Genomic DNA, 26,687 nt, shown 5'->3' with positions numbered 1-26,687 from the left:
TCGCAGAGATGATCAAATATCACCAAAAGAAAGCTCTATTTGTGGGAAAAAAACAGGACGTCAATTTTGTTTGGGTTCAACATTGCACGAACGTGCAATTGTCATTTAAAGCAACGCAGTGCCGAATCGCAAAAAATTGCCCGGTCATTGAGCAGCCAAATCCTCTGGGGCTGAAGTAGTTAAAAAAATAAAATTATGAGGACCACAATGAAATGCAAGTAGCTTTTCCCTCCAGAGTTCTCATTCCAGAAATACTCTTTCTTCTGCTGCTGCTGCTGCTGCTGCTGCTGGATCACCACAAAGTGTTTCTTCACCATCAGTATCTTCAAAAAAGGAAGTGTTGCAAACCACTACCTCACAGAAATACAAAATACCTTAATTTCTAGATAAAATCACACATGAAAAATCAGGAGAAAATTGATCAAGAGCAATAAAAAGGTTCTGGATCAGCATTGCCAACACCTGAAAATGCATATTGGCAGGAAGGCTTTTAAATTATGAGGAAAAGGGAGGTTGTTACCTGTTCTCATGTATAGTTAAAGCCGCAAGGTATGATGTGCTATGCATGCCCCTTCAGTGCAGCTCTCACAAGGCATGTGGGGTGTTTACAAGGGCACATTTAATGTAAGGTTCACTCTGATGGGCACAACAAAATGTGCCCATCATAGTCCCCCTTAGCATTAAACGTGCCCATCAGCATGCCTCTTATTTTATGTTAAGGGGCACACTGATGGGCACATTTTATGTTAAGGGGCACTCTGTTGGGCAAAACAAAATGTGTCCATTAGCATGCCCCTCAACATAAAATAAGAGGCATGCTGATGGGCACATTTTATGTTAAAGGGCACACAGATGTTAAGGGGGCACGCTGATGGGGACACTTAATGTATAGGGGCACTCTGATGGGAACACCTGATGTGATGGAGACAAATAATGTAAGGAGGCACACTGATGAGAGACACAAGATGTAAGGGGGTCTTCTGATGAGGAAACCTAATGTAAGAGAGTACTCTGACGGTGGAAGTCTGATGGGGACACTCAATGTAATGAATTACTGTGGTAAGGGCACCTGATGTAATCTTTTTGTTTGATCTTCTGAGATCCTTGGTGTCTCCAGTCTAAAAAATGTCGGAGATTCTTGGTATTGGTATTCTTGGTATGCATCATATCTTCTGAGTAGTTCAGATCTGTTATACACAGGGATTGGCTTCCTTCAATCATAGTGCTGGTACATTGTTGGTTGATAAGGTGGTCGATGTTGGTTGTAATTAATCGGTGGGCTCATCCGTAGGTCATGTTGTTGATAATTGCCCTGGGGAACAGGTTTTCTATTGTTCTATTTCTCCAATTTCTGCCTTTTGGCAATCTTTTTTTTTTTTTTTTTTATTTATTTATTTAAAGATATGACACAGAAACAAGCATAAAGACAACTTTGCATTGCATATAGACTAATGAACAAATCAAGTATAACAACCAAACAAAACCGTTGCATGTGAGTGAAGGTCGCCTTTCAGTCTGACTCATACCACTTGCTGGGTAAACAAACATCTGTACCCATCACTTTTTGTATCTTTTTTATTGAGGGGGAAAAATAGGAAGGGGGAAGAAAGCGAAGACAAGGGAGAGAGGGAAAGGAAGAAAAAAAAAAAATCATCAAGGGGGGGCATTTGCCCCCAGGGAGCCGAGATCAGTAACGATGAGCTGTCGGTGGGGATCCTAGACAGTGGATCCTGCCATGTATTGGTGGAATTTATCGGAGAAGCAAAAGAGGTTCCAATGAAACCATCTGGACTTATGTTCCTCCAACTTATATCGCAAAGCAGAGGTGAGATCTTCCATTTGCTCAATGTCCTTCACTCTTGCGAACCATTGAGCTACCGTTGGCACAGACTGTTGCTTCCAAAGAGGTGGGATGCTGGCACAAGCAGCATTAAGGAGATACTTGAGGAGGGATTTGTGGTAACGTTTCCTTGACAGAGGAGTAAGGTTAAGGAGAACCACTGCTGGGTTATCCTGAAGGGAGATGTCTGAGTTTCTGTATGAGCTTAAGCACCGGCTGCCAAAAAGTTTGGAGCACAGGGTAGTCCCAGAAAATATGTAATAGAGTGGCTGGGTGTAGGCCGCAGCACCAAAAGCGATCAGTTTGTAGAGGATATAGCTTAGCCAACACGGAGGGAGTTCTATACCAGGGCGTCACTACTTTATATGCGGTCTAGATATTTGCTGCACAGAGAGGATTTCTGTGTGAAAAAGAGTATGCGTTCTTTTTGGGGTTCTGTGAAGATGGCTTGTAAGTCTCCCTCCCATTTTGCTAAGAATGGGGGGTCTTCAGTGGCGTGAAGGTCCAATAGGGATTTGTAGGAGGTTGATAAGGACCTCCGGATCGGTCCCTCACCAAAGTAAAGTTCCTCAAAAGAGTGGAGCTTTCTGCCAAAGTGGGTTGGTTTGGGCAATGAGCCAAGAAAGTGAGATAGTTGGTTGATCTTCCAGCGATCTAATGAGAGTGGTGCCTGTCCTGAGAGCAAGTTCTCCATAGTTAGCCACTCGGAGGAACACAAGAGCGAAGAGGCCCTCATGAGTCCCTGTGGGGCTTGCGATCGAAAGGATGGGTCAGTGAGGCCAGGTAGAAAATCCAGATGACCAATAAGTGGCATCAGTGGGGATGGAAAATTTCTTAATGAGGCTAAACCTTTTCATTTCCATAAGAGTAGGTCCAATCAGTGGATGAGTGGTCAAGTGGGTGGCAGGAGTTTTCCCAGCCCAAGGTAGGCCCGCAAGTGGGGCTCTGGCTGCCTCCTGTTCCAGCGACACCCAGAGCTTCAAGTCACTGTGACGGCACCAGTCCACGACCCTGGTCACATGTGCAGCAGTAAAGTATAAGGCTGGATCTGAAAATCCGAGACCGCCTTTAATCTTTGGTCTAAGTAGGAGTGCTCTACCTAGACATGGGTGTTTTCCACGCCAGGCGAATATGATGAATAGTGAACACACGGCGTGAAAGAATGTCTGAGGTATCTTGATGGGCAGCGCCTGCAATAAATATAGAAGTCTGGGCATTGCATTCATTTTAAGTATATTGCAACGGCCGAACCAGGAAAGGGCCAGAGAGTCCCACTTCCCAAGATCAGCAGTGAGCGTAGATAAAAGGGGCTGGAAGTTGAGGGTGAAGATGTCTTGTAAGTTTGCAGAGATTTTTGTTCCTTGGTATTGTATTGAGAGGGCAGCCCGTCTGAATGGGAAGAAAGGGCGTAGGTTAGAAATGGTAGAATTTGACAGGGAAATACTTAAGGCCTCTGATTTTTGTAAATTAACCTTAAAATTAGACAGGGTACCATAGCGCTTCAGCTCCTGTAACAGGAAGGGTAGAGAGGTGAGAGGCTCGGTAACGTAGAATAAAAGTTCGTCAGCATAAGCTGCAACTTTGTTTTGACATTCGCCCGACTGGATGCCTCTTATGGATTGATTACCTCTGATATGGTGTAGAAAAGGTTCCAGGGAGAGGACGAACAGCACTGGAGATAGGGGGCTGCCCTGTCTGGTGCCATTCGTGATGGAGAAAGGGCTGGAGTCGTATCCATTTACCCGAACAGTCGCTCTGGGGTTATCATAGATGGCCGAAATCCATGACAGGATGGCTTCTGGCATACCCACGAACTTAAGTGTCTCCCGGAGGAAGGACCAGTCCACCCTGTCAAAAGCCTTCTCGGCATCTGTGGAAAGGAGCAGCAGGGGTATTCGGGAACGCTTCGCTTTTTCTATGATGTTCAGTGTCCAGGTGGTGTTGTCCCTGGCCTCTCTAGTTTGGATAAAACCGATTTGGTCTATTCCAATTAGACGTGGTAATAAGGCATTCATCCTAGAGGCAAGTATTTTGGTTAATAGTTTCATATCACAGTTCAAAAGTGAAATGGGCCTATAACTGGCACACAGTAGTGGGTCCTTACCCGGCTTAGGAATCACAGATATAGAGGCGCGCAGCATGTCAGCAGGGAGGTTGTGTCCATCGATCGCAGCATTAAAGGCTGCAAGAAATGAAAGTGCCAAAGTGTCCTGGTACATTTTGTAATAGGGGAGGGTGAAACCGTCCGGTCCGGGGCCTTACCAGACTGGGTGTCCGCTATTGCGGCTACGAATTCCTCCGTGGTAATAGGTTTGGGCAAGTCCTCTCACTCCTCTGTCGTTAGCGTAGGAAGGTCAGTTTCTTGAAGATAATTGCGGATATCCAAGGATTTTTGGGGCAACAACTGAGGGGTGGAGATTGGATCCAAATTATACAATTTAGAGTAGAAAGCGCAGAAAGTATCCGCTAGTTCTGGAGAGGAATGAACTCTGGAGCCAGATGATGAGAGAAGAGCGGGTACATACGTCTGGGAGCGCTTTGCAAGTAAAGCGTTGGCCAATAACCGACCACACTTGTCTCCGTACTCTTAAAAAGAACGACGGGCCTTCAGTAGTACGTTTCGCCTCGTACATGGAATGATCTCTTATAGCTTCCCGAAGGCGAATCAATTCCGCCTCGGTAGTACTATCCAGCCGATTCTTATGTTGGCGTTCCAAAGTGTGAAGTTGCGCCAGGTGGTCAGACAAGGTTTTAACTCGACGTTGTTTGGCCGCATGACCGTGTTTGATTAGTATGCCTCTAAATGAAGCACTTATGCGCGGACCACACAATGGCTGGATTGTCTACAGAGTCTATATTGACAGAGGTAGGACTTAAGTTCCCTAAGGACATCTGCGGCAATCTCAGGGTCTTTTAGGAGCGCCTCGTTAAGTCGCCACGTGGGTGTTCTGGGGGATGCTTGTGAAATAGCCAGTTTTAAACAGAATCGGGGCATGGTCGGAAAGTACTATATGACCTATATCCGTCTTGGTGACCATGGGGATGGTCAAATGTTTTAGGAGAAAAAGGTTGATTCTGGAGTAGGACCCATGGACGGTAGAATAAAAGGTATAATCCCGCTCTTGTGGGTGGACTATTCTCCAGATATCGACTAGTTGATATGAATGTAAAAGATCTTTTAGGCGAAGTTGGGTTCCCCTTGGGAGGGAAGATAAGTTCGAGGAGGAGTCTTTATGAAGGTCCAGTGTTAAGTTGAAATCTCCTCCCAAGACAAGGGTTCCTTAGAGGAAGGAGTCGAGGGTGGATAAGAAAGCCTCAAGGGTAGGGAGAGGGTTGGAAGTCGGGAGGTAGATGTTCGCAAGAGTGAAGGTCTGATAACAAATGTTTCCCTTTATGAACAGGAATCTGCCCTCTTGGTCACGGTACTCCTCGAGAAATTGCCAGTAGAGGGACTTAGAAATGAGTATACTCGTCCCTTTAGATTTAGGGGATAAAGACGGACTATGATAGGCCGTTGGGAAGTGTTTGTTCGTTACTTTAGGGAAGACAAGATACCCAAACTGAGTCTCTTGGAGAAATGCAATGTGAGCCCTTTGTCTCCACAGCTCGGCAAGACAACTAGTACACTTCTCCGGGGAATTCAGCCCCTTTATGCTCCATGAGAGGATCTAGACAGTCATGTTGTCTAAGTCTATGTCAGCTTGCGTCGACTCCCGGGGTGCAAAGGAAGGGGGGGGGGGGGAGGAGGAAAATGAGGAAGGGAGAGGAGAATAAGAGAAAAAAAAATTACAAGAGAAAGAAGATAAAAGATAAGAAGAGATCTAGTCAAGAATGTAGACTCTGCAGAGAGAAGCTACTACCACCAGGGCAGAGTGTGCCTAGTGCAGGGAGTGGTAAGGCACAGCTGAGCCCCAGGGCCCCAGCCATGCGGGCCTCCGCAGCCTTTGTGGTCATGCAATTAAGGCACCATTGTCACCCGGCAGAAGAAAACTAAAAAAAATAAAAAATAAAAAAGATTGGTGAAGACGGACCCATGAGCCGAAGTCACAAAAGTAATTGCCCTAGCAGCATGCCATAACTAAGGACAGCACCGGTCCCGCGTCCCAACCCCGGGGCAGTCCAGCCTCACGGCGCTCAAATCTAGGCGCTGCGAGTCAGCCGGGACCACCCCAAGGCAGAACCACGGCATCCAAGTGGTATCTGTAAAACAAATTGTAAAACCTGTAGCAAGTCAAAAGGCAAGGTATTAGGTAAGAGAACATTTACAAACTCACATTTGCACCCATATAAAAACCCCCGTAAGTACATACATATCCCTAAACATATACATATGTGTGTGCATTATCATAGGGAATGGCATAGCTACTACGTCAAGTTGTTAGACCACAGTTGCACCATCAGGCGGCTGCAGCTTCCTCATTGTTCCTATACTCTGAACCCGGGTGCTGTCGTCAACAGAACGCCCCGGATATGTGGCTACTCTGCAGTGGAGCCCAACTCTAAAAAGAGCAATTGCTCTTGCGCATAGTCTAAGGACCATTGCTCCAGCGGGACATTTGGAGTGTACCACTGTAGAGGCATTAGGTCAAAGTTTGAAGGAAGCAAGCGTAGTACTGGGTTTGTCAGAGAAACCTAGGAGACATGCCATCGCTTACATGGGGTGATCGGTGCAAAAGAGCGGCCTTTGTTCAACCTTAGATCAAGATAATCTGAAAGGCAAGCTGGACGGCCTCCAGTTCTCAGGCCTTTCACACGTTGATCTTGACATGTCACCCGTAAACAATAAAAAATTGTGTAACTCAAAATTCAATCTCTGAAACATGCCGTGCTGGGTGCGTGTCCGCAGTCTGCGTGTATAGAATCAACCAGCCACCTCTTCATTCGGGGGTTGCGAGCAGGCGTTTCCTACCCGTCTAGCTTGAGCGTGGTTCCCATGGCCTCTGCGACTATAGTGGGCCCTTTGTGGTCTGCCCGGGGGGACTTGGCACAGTGGATCTTTAGTGATAACAGTCAGCAGCCAATTGGGCACTGGAAACGGCTCCATGTCAGCAAAGGTGAACAGGTCTGGAAGCTCCGATGGGTGACGTAAAGGAAAGGTCCCTTGCGGACTATGAGGTGGAACGGGTGGCCCCACTTATACGCAAGACCTTTCTCCCCCAGACCATCTAGAAGAGGTTTGAGCGATCGTCGCATTAGGAGAGTCATTCTGGAAACATCTGGTAGGAGGTGGACAGCTGCTCCGTTAAATTCCAGGACTCCTTGAGGGTGAAGGAGTGTAAACAGCATAGGACGTCTCTTGGTCTGCCAGATGAATCAGATCGTGGTCCCAGGGTTCTATGAACTCTGTCAATGATGATCTCAAAGTCTGGCGGGCGGTCTAGGTAATGGTTGAAGATATTAACCACTGTTGGGCGCAGTTCTGAGTTTCGGACACTTTCAGGCACTCCCCTTAACCTGATGTTCTGACTGCGGCTGCAATTCTCCAGGTTGTCCTGGAGTAGATGCAGCTGTATGATTTGATCAGTGAGTTGGGAGATTGGGAAGTCTGCAGGGATTGCACAGATTGGGACACTATAACCTGGTCCTGTTCCACTACACCGACATGGGAGTCCAGTACTGCTACATCCTGTCTGATAGATTGTATCTCGCCCTTCAAGGCTGTCTCCATTCTCTGAACAATTGATTCCAAGTCAGTTCTTGTGGGTAGCTGCTGTAAGAAATCCCGCAGTCTTTGTTCAGAGGAGGCATGAAGAGGGAGACCCTGTGATTGCTGTGTACAATAGTGTGTACTCACTGTGGTCTGATGCGTGGGTGGATGCCTCTGATCTTCCATGTCCCCTGGGCTGAAACACAGAGCGCTGAATGGGATGGGAGCTGAGGGTGAACCTGGAGGCGCTGGGATGTGCAGGGTGTCCTCCCTGTCTGGTGAGGCTGCCAGTGATCTGGGGAGACAGGGAGAGAGGTCATTGAGTGGTGAGAAGGGCGGCATGGTGTGGCCACCATCTGCCGGGGGGGGGGGGGGGAAATCAGTCATGTGCTGGGGACCTCTGCTGTGCCCTGTGTTGTATGGCGGGCCGGTGCCATCTTGGCTGCTGCTGGTGTGGAGGCCGCCAGCTGGAATGAGCGCAAATACCGCTCCATGTCGGTCTCCGGAGTGGGTGGATGGCGGTCGGGTTGCCCAGGTATCCAAGAAGGCAGGTAAGAGCCGGTAATGTGCGGTATTATGCTGTGGTATCAGTGCGGGAGGGCCACCGGCCGGGAGCCCTGTGAAATTGCGACCTCACCTCACCTTTCTTTCTATACGCTGTTTTTTTGTTCAAGGATTTTAGTGAGTTGGTTGTGAGGAAAATTTATGAGCATTTGAGGTTAGAGGCGTTTAATGCTAACCTCCCAAAATGCCTACAATGCATGAAAAACAAGTAAATTATTAACTATTTCAGCCATTCTGTGAGAGAAGAGAGAACAGCAGCAGAGAGAAGTGCGCTTAAAGAAAGCCATCTTATTTTTTTATGTTTTCACTATGGATCCTATCATAAGTACATGTGAGGAAATGCTCCTGATGTTGCTGTGGCTCTGAAGACAAAGAAAATTGCGTGAGAGGTCCATCGCTACTAGACTCATCCATTGATGCAGGCAACAGTATGTGGTTACATTTGTGTTTTCAAAATGTTTATGTTTAAAAATCGGAACGGTTTTCCCCTTTAAAAACGCTTATAATCGCGGTTTAACGCGGTTACAAGCATTTGGCGTTTGAAATACAAGTAAACTAACAGTCCGGAACTTGATTTTTCTGCTTTCAAAAAAAAATGCCTGTAACCTCAACTTTAATTTACTATAAACGACAGAGTGTACACATGAGATAACAGAGGAGAGTTCAGGGGCTGCTAGAAAAAACACCCAACTGCTGCTATACTTCAATTTAGCAGCTGTAGTGTACATGAGGCCAAACCATTCTTCAGTTGAATCTTTATCTAATAAGCCATAATTTATGGGAATATCCCACCTTAGTCTTCTAGGGACTATTTTATCTTTTATATATTGTTCGTGGGTAACTAAGCCCCACCAAACATTAACTTTTTTCTCCATTATATGGTCTAGCTTCCTGGAAATACAATATAAACCTCCTGTTTGGTGTCTTGTTTACCAAATACTTCTTTTAGGTTAATAGGTCTATCTTCCATAAATTGAAATACTTCCATAGTAGCTGCAGAGATTATCAGATGGAATACAAGTTATATACAAAGGAAATCCTATGCGCTACCACTTTCCACCAGTTACTATATAATCTCAAAACGTGATAGTGATTTGAAGCAGCTGCTCACATTAATCATTGTGTCCCCACATTCACCAACAAATTTATTATAACTAATGTGGCACTTGCTTGTGAAATATATTAAATTTAGATTTTTATACATTTTCAACTTTAATTTTAACCTTATTTATGAATTTCTTGTTAATATTACTATTATGTTGTAAAACTCTGGTTGAGAGGTTGTAGGTCGTAGTTTGCATCATATAAGTGCACGCAATGTGAATATGAGATTTTAAAGCGGGGGTCCACCTATCTATCGTTTTTTTTTTTTTTTGAGTTCATTCACAAACTTTTCTTCTCAGCATTACATACTCACATATTGTGTATAATATGTCCGCCTGTGTCAGATTTCGTCGGAAAGAATAACTTATATTATTCACTGCAGGCGGTTTCCATCTTCATTGTGGGCATTTGAAGCCCACAAGCATTTATTTCCTGGATGTGGTGAATGCTGTGCTCCCAGTATTCACCGCTCGTTCCCGCACATGCTCAATGGCATCCTGGGAAGCCTTAGACTAGCTCCCAGGAGTCTGGGAGAGACTAGAAACACGCCTACTCCCACGGGAGGAGAACCAGGAAGTGCAAAGAAGAATAGCAAAATAAAAAGGTAATTACGGCGATTTAAATTTTTTTAAACGGCATGTCAGCATCTAGGCAAGGAAGAGAATACATACAGATATTGTTCAAAATTTGGGTGGAACTCCGCTTTAAGAACATACTTTCAGCCATATTGTCCATATACCTTTTCAGAGGTATATGGATGCACTTCAGTTATTTCACCACTAGTTATTTCACCAGACTAGCTAATACTGATCGGGATTTCATTTATGACATATGTTCATAAACAGCATATTTAAAGTGTAAGTTCATCACTTTTACAGAAAATCTGTAAGGTAAACTTACACCGGACCCCCCTCCGATTGCACCCGGCCCCACTAACCCGGAGTTCATCGATCCCCCGCACAGATTGCAATTGCCGTTGTACCGGTCCGGGGACTTTAAATCCCTGCGGCTTTCTCTCCCCTTTGCCTGCGGTGACAGGACGGGCTACATGGGTTCTGTGTGACATGTGACGGCGCCAACCAAATAGAATGCTCCTAAACGTACCTCCTGAAGAGGTACGTTTTGGAGATTAAGCTGCGGGGGATTTCTACGCCCCGGACCGGTGAGGCGGCGACCCAATGTATCCTAGCAGGTGATCGCCGCTCTCCAGGTCAGTGGGACTGGAGGGGGTGTGAGGAGGGGTCCTAAGTTCACCTTACAGATTTTTCTGTAAAGGTAAACTTACCCTTTAATATTTACCCTATTATCCGCAGGTTGACTATGGGAGAGTTTGGTTTGTCCCCCAGTGTGGTGGACATGCCGCTTGCCAATTGTAAATGGAATGGCTAGAGGTGACCGCAGTATGATTATACATGACTGGCATCTATGTCTCATTGTAAAGCGGACTGAAAAATATGGCATATTCTTTGGCATTATACAAATACCTCGCAAAAAGTAATCCCTCAGCTTTCGGTTAATTGCCAGCTCCAATCTTTTCCACAGTGACTCCCCTGATGATATCCTGTTGGTCAGCTGTTGGTCAGCTGTTCAGTTCAGTTCCTCTCTGCCTTTGCACTGGTCAACACTTAGGGAGGACACTAGCTTCAAATATGGCATGGTATAGAGTAAGAAGTCTAGGGATATAGGATTCTGAAAAATGTGCATAAAATTCAATCGGCAGTCCATCTTCGCCTTTGGCGAAGTGGGAGATGGCAAGTTTAATGTCATCTGCAGATATAGGGGCCTCAAGCATTTCAACCTGTTCCGCATTTAGTTTAGGGAGTGTGAAGGTATCAAATAGATGTTCTAGATCTTGCGAGTGGTAATTTACCTTAGAAGTATATACTTCCTTAAAGAATTCTTCAAATTCCTTAACTATCAATGCAGGGTCTGTAATAACACCCGCCGGAGCAGACATTAGGGTGATGACCACTGGGAGTCTTGAGTCAAGGTGCGCCAGATATGCCAAAAGGTTTACCTGGACGCTCCCCGTGTTCAAAATCCTTTTGTTTACTGTAGAACATCTTATATTTAGCCCTTTCCTGGCACATCTGGTCCACCACTCTGGTTTGTAGCTTCAGCTGTGCCAGTGTGGCTGGTGTAGGAGATGTTACATAATTAGCTTCCACTTCCGCTACTTGTTCTGTGGCTTGAGTATAGGTGAGCTTGGAGTTCCTCCTAAACCTGGATATACATTCAGTAAGCAGCATTCTAGCGTGTATTTTAAATGATTCCCGCACATTCAGTGGGGTAGAAGTGCCAGTGTTATTCTGAAAAAAAAATCCCCATTCCAGGACTAGCCTGTCTGTGTCAGGGAGTATGGTCAGCCAAAAAGGGTTTAGTCTCCAATTCATGAGGGGGGATTAGCATAGGATGTGAGTTCAATCCAGTAGGGGGAATGGTCAGACAATCTAGGGCCAAATCCGGCACTATGCAGCCTGGGAGCCAGATTACCAGATATCCACACGTGATCTATACAGGACATAGTAGAGTGAGAGCTAGAAAAGCAAGAGTAGGCTTTACGTTTAGGGTAGAGGTGTCACCAGGTATCCACCAAGTCAAAACTGGTCATTAGTATGCAGAACCTGGTGTCATGATCCGGTAAGGGTGGTTGTGAGTCCAGTCTCAGGTGGTCAAAGAAGGGATTCATCACCATATTGAAGTCTCCTAGCCATATTGTCGGTACACCCGGGTGTTTTGCCATAAATGAGAACCCTTCACTGAGAATAGTGGCATTAAAGGGAGGGGGTAAATACCAGGTAAGTATTAACATGGGATGTCCTGCTATCTTGGCATGCAATAGCACAAACCTGCCTTGGGGATCTAACACCACAGACTGCATTTCAAAAGGCACTGACTTGGCCATCAGCACTGAGACACCCCTGGAAAATGAAGTGTGCGTGGCAAGCCCAGTAAATCCAGGGACGCCGCAGTGCCCACTGCAAGTGTCCCTGTGCGCAAGTCTCAACAAGTACAATCACATCTGCCCTCTGATTTTTGAGAAACAAAAACACGGCAGTGCGTTTCAATTTATCTCCTAGTCCCCGAACATTCCATATTATGCACTTTAGCCTCGCCATGAGCCCAGTATGTTACGGTGATTGAGCCGGGTAGGCTCACACACACAGCAATTATAAAATGTTCTTGTGATTCACCTAAGTATATTCAGAACACAATAAACCTCTAGAGATCAGCATACCAATGGTCATATTCATGCAAATAAAATATGTAATAGACACCCGAGACTGTAGTAGTAACAGTAACACAACCCTAACCCTCCCAGCTCTGCACACACCCCAACTCGTGCAAGCATGAATTCCAAACAGTACCCAACTTGTAATTGTATCTTGAGGAACGCCAGCTCGGTGACCCCACGCAATGGGATCCCGGCTGGGGCAGCTTACTTAGAACATAAGTGATAAGACCATCTGAGGGGGGTACTTACTCCAATAATCTTCTAGGAGCGTGAAAGCAAAAATCTTCTGGGAAAACACTGCACCCCGCGAGACACCGGCAATCAACCGGTCACGCGCTGCAGTAGAGAAAAAAAAAAAATCAACCACAGGGTGGTTTGGAGTCCGCCAGCAGCATTAATGCAAAAAAATAAATTCATTTAAAAAAAAAGTCCCACAGCAGGGGGTATCGATGAGATATGGGCAGTTATATATTCAATGTTATGAGAGGGGGAATCACACTATCCAGGGAAAATAACTGAAACCAAAAATCGCTTGTTATCATCGCTTGATATCGGTAAACTGACTGCGTTGCCTCTGTACCTCTGCAGAGAAGTCAGGGAAGGCCATAATCTGGTGATTGTGTAGAGGTATATTGCCTTTTTCTTTTGACAGGCAGAGGATGGCGTCTCGATCCTTATAATTAAGGAATTTGGCAATGAACACTCGAGGAGGTGCACCCTGCAGTGGCTTTTTTGCAGGCATCCGGTGTGCCCGTTCCACCACAAATGATTGTGAGAAGGCCTCTCTCCCATAGTTATTAATCAATAGGTCTTCTAGAAAGGTAGCTGGATTATCACCTTCCGTGCCCTCAGGAAGCCCTATGAATTGCAGATTGTTCCTCCGCATGCGATTCTCGAGATCTTCTTGCTTCTGCTGTAGTTGCGCGATGAGGCAATGACTCCTGTAGTGGGGGGATAGCATCCTCCACCCATCCCAGACGCTGCTCCAACTCCCCCACTCTGTCCCTCAGCTGCTGCATGTCCTCTCCGAGTAAAGATATGTCTATCTTTATCTCCTCTATCCTGATAGTAGAGGAAGTTTGGCAAGCAGCAATAGCCTCCAGGATCTCGGTTTTGTCAGCAGCGTGTGCTGCAGATGAGGACGACGAGGAGCCGCCATCTTGGGCCTGTGACTGTCTATCCTGATGGTGGAATTGAGCCAGCTTACTAGCTGCTTCTGCCATTCTGCGTGGCGGGGACATTGTTCCGCTGTGTACCGGGAGGTCAGTAGTGCGATGCCGGTATAAGAGCCTCGTTAGCTGAGGTCAGGATAAGAGAATAAGTGTCACCGCTGGCGGAGCTCAGCTTGCCAGTTCGCTGGTGCTTGCCAGTTCACCAAAACGCTACCAAAAAAACTGTTAGTGATCTCAGGGATCAGGCCTGACTCTGCGAACCCTGCAGTTATGCGTTTAGTGTTTTGTAAGTGACAGTGATCGATCGATACTGCACTTGGGTGGGCTGGGCCGGGCGGAGGGGCAAAACGCAGGTGCTAGCAGGTATCTGGGCTGATCCCGCTAACACTGCGTTTTTGGGAACCCTAAACTGCTGGGGACGCTAGTATAGATCTGATCGGATCAGATATTGATCCGTTCAGATACTATACCACTAAGGGAGGTGTATGCTGCGTGCGCGGGTGTTAGCGCTACTGCCACTAACCTGACACTGCCTGGGGCAACGCAGACCCTATCTGACCCTAAAACCTAACTTATATCACCGCCGGGCGATCAGGGGGCTAAACCTTTATTCGGCAATAAACGGTGGGTGCCCTGACACTATAAAAAATAAACTAACTAACCAGCGTCACCCGTAACAGTTATACGGTGATCACTGGTGAAAGGGTTAACTAGGGGGCAATCAAGGGGTTGAAACCTTTATTAGGTAGTATATGGGGGTCCCTGACGCTATAAAACGCTGACAGCGAACCTATATATTTACCTCCGTAACTAGCATCACCAGTGACACTAATACAACGATCAGAAAAAGGATCGCTTAGTGACACTGGTGACGGGGGGTGATCAAGGGGTTAAAACTTTATTGGGGGGGTACCCTAGACCTAAAGGGGGCTAACACTAACTGCCACAAACTGACACCAATGCAGTAATCAGAAAGAAAAGAAAAAAAACTGTTTGGTGTCAGTGTGACCGGGGGGGGGTGATCAGGGGGTGATGGGGGGTGTACAGTATGCCTGGCGTGTTCTACTCTGTGTGTGTGTTGTGCACTCACATCGATGTCTTCTCTCCTCGGCGCCGGAAAGGAAAATACCGAGCCGATGAGAGATGACATCACTTCCTCCGCTTCTGTTTACTATACAGAAGCCGAGGAAGCATTTCATTCGCCAAGAGCGATCGCGAGGGGGGGGCCACGAATGAGTGGCCTCCCCCTCACCTTTGATCGCCCCTGACGAGAATCCGACCGCCGCAGGCACCGGGGGGGGGGATCGGACCCCCCGCCCGCGGGCAGGCAAGGTCGTACAGGTAAGTCCTTATACCTGCCCGTGCCATTCTGCCAACGTACATCGTCGTGTGGCGGTCGGCAAGTGGTTAATAGCATCCACCTGCATAAGTTCAGGAGTGTCAGAATCCAGAAACTCTTGGCACCTTAGGAGCAAAACGGACAGAAAAAAAAAAAAAGAAAAAACACATGCCACCATTACTGCATAGAAGTCCCAGTCTCTCCTTTCTCATAAGTCTCTGGTCAATTTGAATATATATTTTAACCACTTGCCATCTAGGCCATTTCTGACACTTCGCTTCTACATGTAAAAATCTATTTTTTTTGCTACAAAAATTACTTAGACCCCCAAACATATATTTTTTAAGCAGAGACCCTATAGAATAAAATGGTGGTTGTTGGAATTTTTTTGTCACACGGTATTGTTGTAATATGTTCACCGATTTATGTGGGACATTGTTGTGTGTATGTACACATGCAGTCAATGTTGACCAGGCCAGAATGACAATGACAGAATGGTTGATTTGTCCAACTGAATTTTAACAGCTGAAGACTCTTTGATGTGTTAATCTTATGCAAGTCTATTTGAACATCTCAAAGGGTATTCAGGTGGTATCTGTTAATATAATTACACATATCTAAAGGGGACTTGTTGATGTTGATATGCGAGAGTGCAAATTGGGGTGGTTCACGGCTGTTCACGGCTGGGGGTTGTTGTCTGTTTGAAAGACTAAAGCTAATCAAAGTCCTAAATTGAAACGGCCAATCAAAGTGCTCAGCCATTCAATATTTAGTGAATATAACACAGCATTCAGTCTATAGGTTTGCGAGTGAGGCTTGTCTGTGTATGAAGTGAGGCTTGTCTGTGTATGGCTGGGAAGACACAGACCTAGGAGATGGGTTTCTGAATTATATTTCCTCTGTCGGATTTCTTTGTCATCTGTGGACTTTGGACTTTGTTCTGTGTTGGAAGTCAATAAAGTGCATCTCTCTGGAAGAATTGGGTTGCTGCGGAAGAGTACTTACATCATCATTATAATAATACCTAAATATTAATTATCATACCCACTCTATATCATATCACCCAGTATATATTAATATACCCGATCACTACAGGTATTTGCGCAGCGGTTTTTCAAACACTTTTTTTTTTTTTGGAAAAAAAATACACTTTCATGAATTAAAAAACAAAACCCTAAAGTTAGCCCAATTTTTTTGTATAATGTGAAAGATGATGTTACGCTGAGTAAATAGATACCCAACATGTCACGCTTTAAAATTGCGTCTGCACGTGGAACGGCAGCAAACTACGGTGCTTAAAATTCTCCATAGGCGACGCTTTAAATGCCTTTACAGATTACCAGTTTGGAGCTGCACAGGGGGGCTGGTGCTAGAATTATTGCTCTCGCTCTGACCTTCATGACAATACCTCACATGTGGTGTGATAGTAGACCCCAATTCTCTCCTCTGGCCTCCCATGCAGATGATCATGCATAGATCGGTCTGATCGGCTGCTTTCCTGGCTGCTGGTAGGCAGGTAAACAAAGGGGCAGTGACAAACTATTTGACGCTTCCAATTTCCGGGGTTAGAGAGAGAGGTGAACAAAGTCAGTTCCTTTCACTCTGTACAGGGCAGCCATCGCCGCATCTCCCAGCCTCCGCGATGGGACAGTAGAGCCCAGGAGAGGCGGCGGGAGGGGGTGGAACCCCTTTCTGTCACCCGCAGAAGTGTTTGAGTGGCTAATTTGCCACTCGGAGCACTTCTGCATGAAAGAGAATCGCCGGCTGAAAAGTATGACTAATATGCATTATTACTTAGTCTCTATAGGGTGTGCTTTTTGGATATGCTCCCATGCTCACCCAGGGATTTTTATTGATAAACGAACCTATACAGTCCAAAGATCCTCAGGTAAGGCATACATAGCAAATGAGTACATTTCCTTAAATAATGAAAACATAACATTTTACATTTTGATATAGTCCCCATCACCAAACATTATGCATTCTTGGTCAGATTCCACAGCACCCCCCACCAACTGTCTATGGCAGCACAACCCACCCTCCTCAATCCAGAGATACTGTAATTCAGAATGTATAATGTATTTAGCCAATATTAAGTCTCAAAAGTCTGTCCATGACTAGGTCGTCCGGGGCAAGCCCAGGGGTACCCGGCCATGGCTCCCATAGCTTTTCAAATTTTTTTTGAGCATCCCCTATGCTGGTATATGATTTTTTTCCATTCTCAGTACATTGCCTAGTGCAGTAATCCATTCCTTAACCGAGGGAAGTGATTCAGACCTCCAATGCAGCATTATCAGCTTGCGAGCCATAAATAGGGCCCTGGTGAGTACTTCTCATTCCAGTTCATCTAGTAAGTTCAAAATGCAGTGTCTAGGGTCCAAAGGGATTGACACCCGAAACACTGCACCAAGAGTAGCTGTCACCCCCCTCCAATATACATGTAGATAGGGGCAGCGCCAGAGCATGTGTATCAGATCCCCGTGGTCCCTTTTACATCTAGTACATGTGGGTGTGGGTAACAGTCCCATACTATGCAATTTGTGGGGCGTATAATATACTCTCAGGAGTGTATACAGTTGTGTCAGCCTGTGTGTCACATTCAGGGAACATATGGAAACTGACTGTAGTGCTTCCTCCCACTGATCCTCATCCAGGGGTCCTACATCCATCTCCCATTTTCTTTTCACTGTCAGCGGGTGTTTTGTGAGGTATTTATGTAGCAATGTGCTATAGCTCTGGGAAATAAATCCATTAGAAGTATCTGCTGTCTTAAGCTGAAGGAGGAGGGGAGTCGAGTCCACATGCCACTCAGAGGCTTTTGATTGGGCTATGAATGCATGTCTGAGTTGCATATAGTAGAAATGCATATGTGCTGGCAGCCTATAAGTCTCCCTCAGAGTGTCAAAAGGCCGCAATTTACCATCACTAGGAGTCATTCGCCCATATGGGGCTAAACTCACTAATAGCTGTCGCCCCTGTAAATACTTGGTTTTGTTCCATGCCTTCTGTATTAGGGTACAGTATATGTGGGGAAGCTTTTTTTAGGTTTTCCGAAAGCTAATGCCTCAAGGGCAGTTGGAACAGATTTTCCACCTACTATATGGAGCATAATGTTTTCTGAAGCACTGGGGATTCTATCTGCTGGGTCTCCCTCCAGGACCATGGTACCCATCAGGTGTTGCAGTAAAGCCATGGATTCGGCAAAAGCAAGACCACCCTCGTCTTTGGGACGTTGAAGATGTTATAATTTTATCCTAGGGGGTCGGTTTTTCCATATCAGCTCACGAAAAATGGTATTCACCATAAAGGTCTTTAGTGGGATCACTACTGGGGAATTGTGTAATATATATAGCAGTTGGGGCACAAGAATCATTTTAACTAGATCCACCTTGCCCGCAATTGACAAACAGAGCATTCCAAGTCTTAACTCGTGAGCGAAATCTGACCAATAGCGGGGAAATATTTAGCTGGCCATATTCCCTGATTATCGGCGATACCTGTATCCCTAGATATCTAAAGGAGGTGGCTATAGGGATATCTCCCACTCGCTCTCCATTTTGTATTTGTATGTCGTCTAGTGGCATTAGGGCCGATTTGGTCCAGTTTATTTTTAAGCCTGAGAACTCCTCAAAACGAACCACCGTATCCATTGTTTTACTCAGGGATTGATCTATATCGCCCAGTAGAATCTGTGTATTGTCAGCATAGAGCATCACTTTTTCTTATCTCCATAGCAGAAGCCAGTGATATCCTTGTGATCTCTGATCTGGATCGCCAATAGTTCTATTGTCAGGGCAAACAGCAGGGGGGACAGAGGGCACCCCTGCCACGTGCCCCGGCCTAAAGCGAAAGATAGCGACATTCTGCCTGCCACTCTAATGATCACCTGGGGGCAATGATACAGCAGACGCACCCAGGAGATGTACATTTCACCAAAACCGAATAGTTTCATTACCTCCCAAAGATGTGGCCACTCCACACCGTCAAAGGCTTTCATAGCATCAAGTGACAGAAGAGCCCTCTTACCCGTATTGTTAACCTGAGATTGCATTATTAAGAAATAATCTAAGGTTTATTGCCATGGATTTGTTGGGCATAAATCCGGCCTGATCAGGATGTATGATTGAGGTAATTGCCCTGTTTAACCTTAGAGCTAGGACTTTTGCCAAGATTTTTATATCCGATTGTAGTATCGAAATTGATCTGTATGAGGCCGGGTCCACTGGATCCTTACCTGGTTTTAGGATTAGCACAATGTGGGCCTTAGACATAGAGGATGGTAGGATATTTTGCTCCCTTACAGCTTTAAAAACCTCTTGTAACTTGGGTATTATCTAAGAATAGTGTTTGTAGATCTCCATGGGGATGCCATCTCCCCCTGGAGCTTTACAATTAGGAAACTCTGCCACCGCTGCCTGTAACTCCTCCAAAGTTAATGGGGAGTCCAGATCCTCTCTCTGAGAGGTTGAGAGGGTCGGGAAAACAATCTCATCCAGATAACTAGACAATTCCCCAGAACTATACTCCGAGGTCGGACGGTATAGTGTTTCGTAAAAATCTGCCAGTAGTATCAGATCTGGGGAATGTACCAGCCGCCCTCCAGCAGTGTTTATGGTTCCAATTACTGGAGACTTCTGTTTGGAGTTAGCTATTCTAGCTAGGAGACGTATTTTGCCTCCAAAGAGCGGACCTGTAATTCGAATGTTTCCCGTAGAGCCTAAGAATGTTTTTTGACCTTGGCAACCTCATTACTAATTTCTTATCTAAGATAAGTTTTACATGCCTCCAATTCAGTGAGTATGGACAAGGAGTCCGGCTGATAACTAAAAAAACTTCTGGATGCTCCCCTCTAGTTCCTCGGGGGAAGTAAATAGCTGCAGCCAAAAGGCGTTACATTTCCAGGGTGCTTTTGGGAGTGCAGATAGTTGAGTTACAATAAGGTTTATCACCATATAAGAGTGATCAGATACGCATCAAGATTTGTAGGAAATATCCGAAACTGAGGGGAGCATAGCTGAGTTTCCTACTGCTAGGTCTATCCTAGATAGTGACCCATGTGTTTTCGAGAAACAGGAGAATTGTTTAGCTGTAGGGTTTCAGTGTCTCCATATATCTAACCAGCCCACCTCCTGTAACAATCTAGCCATAGGAGTTGCCCTGTGAGGAAAAAGTGAGGGGACGGGTGTTTGTCCAGATCAAGCCAACTATTAAAGTCCCCCACTAGCAACATCAGGAGGTCCGGTTTCCCCTCCAAAAATTCCAGGAGGAGCCAGAGCACCCGAGCGTCAAATGGGGGAGGTATGTAGACACAAGGCAAAACACATTTCAGAATGCCAATACGACAATGCAAAAACACAAACCTTCCCTCTGGGTCTATTTTGGCCGCATACTCCTGATAATCCAGGGACCTGTGTACCACCACACTCACACCCCGGGAAAAGGAGGTGTGGGTGGAGTGATACGTCCAACGTATTCATGTATATTTCAAGCAACTTTGAGTCTCAGATGTCAAATGCGTTTCCTGTAGACACAAGACAGCAGGATAAAACTTTAAACATGAAAATATCATAGTGCGCTTAAGGGGGAAGTTCATGCCCCTGACATTCCAGGAGATCACAGAGGAACCCGCCATTTCGAGGGCAAAGTCAGTATCTGGGTGGGGTTATTAAGCGACCTCCATATAAAAAATCCACAAGGGGCAAGGTAAATTAGGTGATGGTGGACTTCTTTGTTATCAGGGTACCAGGCGATCAATGAAGAGAAGTTTCTTGGATTGTAGGATAGATTATGCTATAAAACAACAGGGCACAATGGTGCCAACAAACACTAGTGCAGTTGTGATTAGGTAGTTCCATGTCCGGCTTAAAACTCTTACTTTAGTAAGTGCCAGTGGAGAACTAAGAAGTAAGGTCATCCAGATTAGCTTTGCCAACAGGGCAAATCCTGTTACTGCAACACGGCCTAGTAGTAGGCCAACTGGTTGTTCATGCATTTCAAATTGAACAAAAGAGTTATATGGGGTAGTTGAATAAAAAGTCACAGTTCGTTTCCTCGCACTGAAAGACATGTAGTGTCCCCCGGCAAACAAGTAAAGGAAGAGGAGCCAGATATGATGAAGGGTTTTAAAAGAAGCAAAAAAAACAAGAAAAAAAAGTTAGAACGTCTGCACTTCAACAGAAAGAGTGTGGTAACCAGGCATATAATCATGGGTTTTGTTACCAATGTGTTGTCCAGGTCAGTCACTTTCTGCATCTGCTCTGTGGTGGCGCAAGGCCTGTTCGTTGTGATCCAGCCAGGCAGCCGCATTTCTAGCAGACTCAAAGAATTGCGCATGCCCATCAGCCGTCACTCGCAGTTTCGCTGGGTAGAGCGTGGCGTATGGTAATTGCAGGGCCCTCAGGCGTTTCTTCACATCACTGAACTTAGCTCTACTTCTCTGTACCTCAGCAGAGAAGTCAGGATAAAATGACACTCTGACTCCATTGAACTTAATATTAGCTCGCTCTCGCGGACAGCGTAATACAGCCTGTCGCGGTAATGTAGCAATTTGGCCAGCACTGACCTGGGAAATCTCAACGAAGACAGGAAGGTCTCCACTGCTGCTAATTGATTCTATACAAGCGCTGTTTTATCTTCAATCATGTGAGTGTTTCCATTTTTATTAAAATTTCATTTTTATTTACAGAATTACACTATGTGGTCCCCTTTTGTTTCCTCCTCTGTTATCCTTTATACATCTGTGGATTTCTGAGTATTGGTCGGCATGGGATGTCATTGTCCATATGTTTCCACCTGGCTGAGAATCAAGAATCCCCGTCCTAGGATACTGACTGCTCCAGAGTCCATTCACCTTAATACAAGCCTGTTTGGCACACAGAACATATGTTCTGGCGTGTCCAAACAAACTGGTAAGCCTCCTCTTCATATGGTGGTGGTTTCTTCACAATCACATATCCCAGCTTTTGGAAGTAATTTCCCACATTGGAGTTTTTCAGTGAAGAGTTCACATCTTCAACCATATAGATTGGGACTATATACACATTGAGTTTTTTGCACTACTATCTGTGTGGATTTTTATTGATTTACTCTATATACATATATGTTTGTCAAACAAAATTTCATTTTTTGAGTTTTTTTTAGTGCCATTTGGGCTTATAGCCAATATTGTCTTTAGCACATCACTCCTTAGCACTACACTTTTTGTTTGTGTTTATGTTTCCCATTTATCTAATTTGGCGTGTCAGCTGCTAATTTTTGGGGGCAGCGCGAAATTTGTTTACACATGACCAATATCAGAAAATGTGCATTGATGTTTTAACCACTTCAGCCACGGAAGATTTGGCTGCTAAATGACCGGGCCATTTTTTGCGATTTGGCACTGCGTTGCTTTAACTGACAATTGCGCGGTCGTGCGACGCTGCATCCAAACAAAATTGACGCCTTTTTTTTCCCACAGATAGAGCTTTCTTTTGGTGCTATTTGATCACCTCTGCGTTTTTTATTTTTTGCGCTATAAACAAAAAAAGTGACAATTTTGAAAAAAACAAAAAAAACAATAATTTTGTACTTTTTGCTATAATAAATATCCCCTTTTTTTTTTAAACTAATTTTTTTCTCAGTTTAGGCCGATATGTATTCTTCTACATATTTTTGGTATAAAAAAAAAAAAACGCAATAAGCATATATTGATTGGTTTGCGCAAAAGTTATAGCGTCTACAAAATAGGGGATATATTTATAGTATTTTTATTTTTTTTACTGGTAATGGCGGCAATCTGCGATTTTTATCAGGACTACGACATAATGCCAGACACATCGGACACTTCTGACACATTTTTGGGACCAATGGCATTTATACAGCGATGCACGGATTACTGTAAAAATTTCACTGGCAGGGAAGGGGTTAACACTAGGGGGCGATCAAGGCCATCTCACCACAAACCTCTTTCGTAATCCAAGCGCAGGCAACATTCTGTTGCACGCAACTAGCACTCACCCAGTGCCATTGGTGAGAAGTATGCCCTACACCCAACATCTTCGGCTTCGTAGGAATTGCACTCGGGAGGAGGACTTTTATGATAAGGTAAATCAATTACAGCAACGTCTACTAGCCCATGGTTACTCTAGGTCACTCCTTAAGAAAGCCTATAAGAAGGCTCAAGTCAAATCTAGATCGTCACTTTTATTCAAATCTAAGACTTTAGAAACCAAACCTACAGTTAAATTAAATTACTAAATTTTCAGCCAATGAAAAACAACTACAATCTATCATATCCAAAGCACTGGCACCTCCTCACAGAGGAAAAAACATTAGCCAAATATGTTAAACCTCATCCTGAACTGGTATTCAGACGAGCTCTCTTTACGTGATTGCTTATCCCCTTCAATCTGGATTTCGCCCTCAACAATCAGCAGAAACTACTCTTTTAAAACTCACAAATGACCTACTAACTTCAAAAACCAACAGACACTATTCTGTATTCCTACTTCTGGACCTTTCAGCTGCCTTTGACACGGTTGACCACCCCCTTCTGCTCAAAAAAACTTTACTCCCTCAGTCTCCGTGACTGTGCTCTTCAGTGGCTCTCATCCTACCTATCCCAACGTACCTTCAGTGTCACTTACAATTCTACTTCCTCCACTCCTCTTCCCTTCTCCGCCGGGGTCCCCCCAAGGTTCTGTTCTTGGACCTCTTATTTTCAATCTACACCTCTTCCCTGGGTCAGCTGATAGCCTCTCACAGCTTTCAATATCATTTCTACGCTGACGACACACAAATCTATCTCTCCACCCCTCAACTCACTTCATCAGTCTCCTCACGCATCACTAACTTACTAACCAAAATATCTGTATGGATGTCACACCACTTCCTCAAGCTCAACTTGTCCAAAACCGAGCTTATAATATTTCCTCCCCCATGTGCCTCTTCCCCTGACTTGTCTGTCAAGAGAAATGGCACAACCATCCACCCATCCCCACACGTCAGGGTGCTAGGATAGGTGTTCCTTACTGGCTGACAAACCCCAACATGAGACCGATGATTCCTTCAAATGGTCGATACGAACTTCTTTCTCAGCCCAACATAGAGAGATTAGAGCCAATATCAACAAGCATTGGAACATCCAAAGGAGTGACCGAGCCTTGGGCCCTTTACTACTAGAACAAGCCAAGGTCACTTTTAGAGGAGTTCCTTCCCTACAAAGTAAAACTGCCCCAATATTATCAATCCACGTGTCCGTCCATCCTTTTTTCACAATTTAGTTGGCTATTGGCCTCTGTAAAAAGTGTGTTGTGTGCCAAGCAACAACACACGAGGTAGACGCACATATTTGGAGTTTAAATGTCACCAATCATGTGTATCCGTCACAAGATAGGAATATAGTAGTACTCACCACATATATTAAAGGGGGTGTGATCAAAAAATTATATATGAAAAGGAAAAAAAATTAAAATAAAAAACTAAATGACCAAGGCACACCAAACAGAGTAAACTACAAAAAAGTTTATTAAGCTATGCAAAGCTGAACACAGAAGAAATAGTACAAAACCACCCCTAAAAGACAGATATGGTGGGAATACTGGTAGGGGATCCCACCAATCTATCTGTACCCTCCCTGTAAACAGTATATAATCCCTCTGAGAAAAGCAAGGAAGCCTGCAAGTGGGGGAGGTTCCTCCCTACCCCAACAGATAGCACACCCCTATAGCACCTATGAAACCCCCTACTACCTGAAATGGCAGGCTGAACCATACAGTTCCTGAAGGGACAGTGTGATAATGCAAATGCTTTAGATATTCACGCTGTTCCCAGACACAAACAGCTCAATGGCTAGCCATGGTATCTGCAGTCAGTCAGTCAAAGAAAAAATGGGTGGTAAAAAATGGGTGGTAAAAAATTGGAAGGGGATACCCCAACTCCATTATCAAACAAGCCAAATTTAAAGCGCAGAGAAAGCGGAGGGAAACCATTTTGAGACTAGAGCAAGATGAGGAAAAAACCAACAGAACTTCACAAGAGAGAATAGGACTGGTGACTACATATGGTACCCACTGGAATCATTTGAAAAATCTACTAAGCAGGCATTGGCATTTGCTTATGCTTGACAATAAATGAAAGGATATTTTAGGGCCCCGTCCTAATCTGATAGCAAAACGAGCTCCTACAATAGGTGATGCGTTGGTTCATAGTGAGTACACTTAGAAGAATACAGTTAAAAGTCAATCTAGTTTATTGTTCATCCCACAAATGGAAGGGATGCATGCCTGTGGGCATTGCTCGGTATGCAAATTCGTTATGAAAACTAACACATTTAGGGATTCCACTGGAAAACAAGAATTCAAGATAAAAACATTTGTGAATTGTTCCACAATGTATGTCCTTTACCAAATTATTTGTCCCTGCAGGAAGATTTACTTAGGGAAAACAATAAGAGAGTTTAGAAAAAGACTGGGCGAACATATCTCCAGCATATGTACCAAGGATGACAAATCTCCGGTAGCAATTCACTTTAGAGACCACCATGGAGCCAAACCAACGGGTCTCAAATGTATGATTATCCACAAACTTGAGACTGGGATAAAATGCTATTGCAAAAAGAGGCCAAATGGATCTTCTTATTGAATTCAATGACCCCTAGGGGGTTTAAATATAGATATGTCCTTACAGTGCTTTCTTTAGGAATTCATTAAACTACAGCCCCCTCTCATCACAGTACTCTTTGTTTATCTCTTTGCCTTTTTTACTGTTCTCTGTCTTTAATCTCTGCACTCTATCAATGGTGGCTTTACCCCTATTCTCCTAATTAAGGAATAGCTGCGTAGATCTAGCAATTTTATCGATCTATCCAGGATTGTACAACACTATCTGTGTATTGATGGGCACATGTCTACAATAGTGATCACACAAATATGTGCCCTTTCGAGCAGATTAAGTGGCTGTAGAACAGGAAAAGCAGATGGGGGATTAGCTAAACTATTGATATTCTCTAAAAAAAATGCCTTTTTTACTGTTCTCTGTCTTTAATCTCTGCACTCTATCAATGGTGGCTTTACCCCTATTCTCCTAATTAAGGAATAGCTGCGTAGATCTAGCAATTTTATCGATCTATCCAGGATTGTACAACACTATCTGTGTATTGATGGGCACATGTCTACAATAGTGATCACACAAATATGGGCCCTTTCGAGCAGATTAAGTGGCTGTAGAACAGGAAAAGCAGATGGGGGATTAGCTAAACTATTGATACTCTCTAAAAAAATGCATATACATTTTTGATGACACTCTATGCATTATTGGTGGTGAAAGTTAAATGCCTCGGTGGGAGGAATGGTTGGCATACATAGGTGAAATGTCAGCATCTATCTGTATACGTCAGTCCGCCAGTATATAGCTATCCAATAATGTGTAGATTCTGTCTGGACACCCCATAATCTTACAATCCTTTGCTTACAATCGAATCGCAGGAGATCGGGGCGTCTATAGTTGCACATTGCATGCATTGGAATCCATTCGGGTATCAGTGCGTGCTCTGCCTTCTCGGCCTTTTGGCTAAGATCAAGTGTAGTATCTGTTCTTATCAGTTTCCAGAGGAGGCGATGTTGACCCGACCAATAGTGGGAAGGGCGCATGCAAATCCGATGGTGTAATTGGACCTGGACAGACGGTTGAGGGAAAGTCATCACCTGTTGCCCATGGGGGCTTCAGTGGGCCTACCCAACCAGTCTAGAAAGGACCTCCTGGTGAGGATGGGTGCTGCACATGGGTCTGGCCGGAGGGTCGGGTCCCTG

General features: G+C 44.8%; 1 protein-coding gene and 1 pseudogene across 1 annotated transcript in view; one reads left to right on the top strand and one right to left on the bottom strand.

Annotated features, from left to right (window-relative positions):
- The window catches only part of STRIP1 (striatin interacting protein 1), a 614,942-nt gene that overhangs the window by 543,059 nt on the left and 45,196 nt on the right, over positions 1-26,687 (bottom strand). The gene's annotated exons all lie outside the window — the stretch shown is intronic.
- LOC141130827 (U2 spliceosomal RNA) lies at positions 26,429-26,513 on the top strand (annotated as a pseudogene).

Source organism: Aquarana catesbeiana, linkage group LG02, assembly GCF_042186555.1.
Source record: "Aquarana catesbeiana isolate 2022-GZ linkage group LG02, ASM4218655v1, whole genome shotgun sequence".
Classification (NCBI taxonomy): domain Eukaryota; kingdom Metazoa; phylum Chordata; class Amphibia; order Anura; family Ranidae; genus Aquarana; species Aquarana catesbeiana.
Note: the sequence above shows the minus strand (reverse complement) of the source record. Positions and strands in the feature narration are given on the sequence as shown.